Below are 4,078 nucleotides of genomic sequence, written 5' to 3' on the forward strand. Positions count from 1 at the left end.
TGGCTAAGATACCGCGCTTGGTAATTGGAAAGATGTTCCATTTCTTGGTCAGTCGGAGAGGAGCTTGGTGGTTTAGTTTGTTGTCATTTCTGTTGTCCGGGTTATTGCAGGGTTGTAATCCGGATATCATCTTGTGGCTCAAATCCTTCTATCCTTTATTTTGTCTAGTTCCTTTAGTCGTATTATCTCACTTAGTGTTTTCTAGGTTTCTAACCCCAGTCTAGTTTGTCTGTTTTGTTGTCCAAACCCTTTCACCATCTGTCTAATGCAATTTTCTATTTTCTGTTATTTTTAGTCATTTTTGTTTAGTTCTCTTTTCCTTTTATAGTCCTTTTCCTGTTGACTCTAGTGACATGACATGCACGCGTAATTCTCAGCCTGGTTTTAAAAGTCAGTTTAGTCACGAAGCAACGAAACAATGTTGAAGATGTAGGGACATTTGAGGGAAATAAGTGAAGGCATTTTGAGATCACTTCAAGCTCGAATTGTGTGAAACTGAGACAGATAGAACATAAAAATACACTATTGAAATGCATCATGCTGCATCGGGTGAAGAAAACGACAAGTTTTCCCCAAATTTGTAGGGGGTCGTTCGTGGTAGTGAGAGTGTTGTCCAATTGTGCTTTGTCTGTAACAGATGTGGAAGGCGAATGTGTGGATATGGTCATCAAGTCTGATACAATCATAAGGTGTTACGAATGTTTTCCTTGGTTAGTTTAATTGTGTTGTTTGTACTTGGCATGTTTTGAAGATTGGAATGACGAAGACATTTTGTTCTGCTATCTAAACACTTTATCCTTCGTTACCCCTTTGAGCCTCATTTATTTTCTTTCCTACCCCTCTTTTGGAATCAGTAGCAAAGTTCAGAAACGCAACCGCAAAAGATAAGTAAAGGAAGAAAAAAAAGAGAAAGAAAAGAGAAAAAGAGAAAGAAAGAATGAAAAGAGAAAGAAAAGAATGAAAAGGGAAAAAATAAGAAAAACAACAAAAAGAGAAAAAGAAAGCAAAAAAGAGAAAGAAAAGAAAGAGAAAAGAGAAAATCACAACAACAAAGTAATTCCTCTGACATGAACTACGTTCGACCTGATTCATTTTAAGGATACGTAGGCAGCCTCACGGTTCGGTCCCATCAAAATAAAAATCCAAAAGTCCCCAAGCAAGAAACTAGGGTAGAAGTTGTGGTTGTTGTAAGAAATCTGATTCCAAAAGTTGTAATTTTGAACCCATGTGAATTGTTTTGAGCCTTTGACATCCTTTCTTTTTTAACCCTAACCAAAAGCCCACGTTACGGTCCAAAGAAAGACCTTCCGGTCAGTCTTCGAGAGGTGCCAAGTCAAGCAAGGAGAGGTAATTCATATCGGGGGCAACACTCTGGTCCAAGCAGAAAAATAATGAAAATGAGAGAGTCTTATTGGTGAAAACCCTCACAGGTACCGTAAGGCAACGAGAGTTGAAAAATGTTAAAAATGAGAGAGTCTTATTGGTGAAAGCCCACGCGGGCACCGTAAGGAGATGGTAAGTTTAGAGAAAGAATAGAATGAGGTAGGCTTGATGGTGAAAACCTTTCGAGCAGTACAAGTCGAATAAGGATTGTGAATCAGATTGGATAATCGGAGCATTGAAGTCCAGTTTCACAGTTCAGGGGTATAACAAGAGTTGAACATCAGACTTGTTTGACAGATTAGGCCACTTAATCAACATGTGCATGTCATGGTCATTAGAGTTGGTATCCACATCTGATAGGTTTCTACTTTGTAGTTTTCTTGTTAGGAATCATCTCTTTCCTTTGTCCTTTACTCTGTTCCTTTTGTCTTGTTTACTTCTTCTTCCTAAATCTGTTTGGCCAGAATAAGTGAGAAATGACTTCAAAATTTGCGACCAGCTTTCCTATTGTACAAAACGGGATCTGGCCCGCACATCAAAGTGGCATAAGTTAGGAAAGAACAACAAGCGCACTGAGTTGGTAGCAATCAACATGCTTTGGGGTCCATGAGAAATACAAAGGTTTGGTATATTTCAATTCGTGAACAGTGCAACAGATGGAGGGTGTAGGGTGAACGGATGAAAGGTATTTTCCGTGATAAGATTGACAAAGAAAGTGGTTAACCAGTGACAAGCAAGGTCTTCCAAGCAGAAATCAAAGTTATCATGGCAAGTGAAGGAGCAATAGACCTCAAGGCCAATGCTAGTGGTTTAATCAAGAAATAACAACATACGTACTGAGTGGGTCGCAATTGGCACACTTTGGGATTCATGTGAGACACAAAGGTTTGGTAAATGTCAGTTCATGAGCAATGCAACAGATAGAGGGTATTAGGTCTGAACGGAGAAGAGATATTTTCTGTGATAAGGATGACAGAGAAAGTGGTTAGCAAGGTCTTCGAGTGGAAATCAAAGTTATCATGGCAAGTGAAGGAGCAATAGACCTCAAGGCCAATGCTAGTGGGTTAAGTCAGGAAAGAACAACATGCACATTGAGTGGACGACAATTGACGTGCTTCGGGATTCATGTGAAACACAAAGGTTGGTAAATATTAGTTCATAAGCAATGCAACATATAAAGGGAATTGGGTCTGAACGGAGAAAGGGTATTTGCTGTGATAAGGATGACAGAGAAAGTGGTTAGTCCATAAGCAAGCAAGGTCCTTGAGTGGAAATCAGTTATCATGGGAGGTGAAGGAGCAATCTCCCTCAAAGTCAAGGCCAAAAACTAACCACCACATTTTTTAAACTGACAAAATTTTTCTTTGATTAAAACAGGGGGGTGGGAATTTCAGTTGTTTCGGAGAAACCCTCCGCGGAGAAAGGCAGTCACCAAACAGGTTTGATTTTTAATTTTCAGGACCCTCCTGGAAAATGGGACCTAGTTCAGAAATAGCGTAATCTAGCATAAATGTATCCCGAAGGAATATAAGCTAGTTTAGAATTTTGCATGTTCGAGATAAGATTCAATTAGGAGTTTTCAGGACCCTCCTGAATAATGTGACTTAGCTTTAAGATTTCGATTAGATAACAACATTTAGCATAAATTCTACTGTAGGGTAGTATAATTCAGCCATAAAAGTTGTCACTCTTAAGATAAAATTTGACCTTTGATTTTCAGGACCCACCTGGATAATGTGGAGTAGTTTAAAGACCTTTTTAGATAACAAGATTTAGCAGAAGTCACACCTTTAGAAGATATAACTTAGATTTAAAATTGTCATTTAATTAAGAGTTGTCAGGACCCCCTGGATAATGGGACCTAGCTTTCAAATTCTTAGTAATACTTGGTAATATAATTTAGTTTTACACTCACATATGTGCCCAGCCACCAAATTGGGAATACATTTCAAGTCAGCAGTCAGGAGCCCGCCTGAAGAGTAGGGAATACATTTCAAGTCAGCAGTCAGGAGCCCGCCTGAAGAGTAGGGAATACATTTCAAGTTAGCAGTTAGGAGCCTGCCTGGAGAGCAGGGAATACTTTTCAAGTAAGCAGTCAGGAGCCCGCCTGGAGAGTAGGGAATACATTCAAGTCAGCAGTCAGGAGCCCGCCTGAAGAGCAGAGAATACTTTTCAAGTTCAGCAGTCAGGAGCCCGCCTGGAGAGCAGGGAATACATTTCAAGTCAGCAATCAGGAGCCCGCCTGGAGAGCAGGGAATACATTTCAAGTTAGCAGTTAGCCCGTCTGGAGAGCAGGGAATACATTTCAAGTTAGCAGTCAGGTGCCCACCTGGAGAGCACGGGAATACAGTTCGAGGTCAACAATCAAGCGTCCACCTGAAGAAAAGGAAAAACATCTCAGATTACAATTCAAGTCGGCAACAAAGGGATTTCACTAGGAGAATACAAGTCAACAAAGCAACAAGAATCACAAGATCAAGTTTGAAGATATAGATAGGAATCTTGTAATTTGTAGTTGACAAGCTTAGTTAGTTTTTTTTATGATGATTTTGATGTAATAACGGAACCATGGACCGGGACCTCGACTGAACGGCACCTCGACCGGCTCTCCACCTCGGCACACTCCATCATCTCACTCACCTCTGAACTATACATGGCTTGATTCCTTTATAGCCAAGGATATGTAGGCAGCTCA

This window comes from Nicotiana tabacum, chromosome 10 (assembly GCF_000715075.1).
Source record: "Nicotiana tabacum cultivar K326 chromosome 10, ASM71507v2, whole genome shotgun sequence".
NCBI lineage: Eukaryota > Viridiplantae > Streptophyta > Magnoliopsida > Solanales > Solanaceae > Nicotiana > Nicotiana tabacum.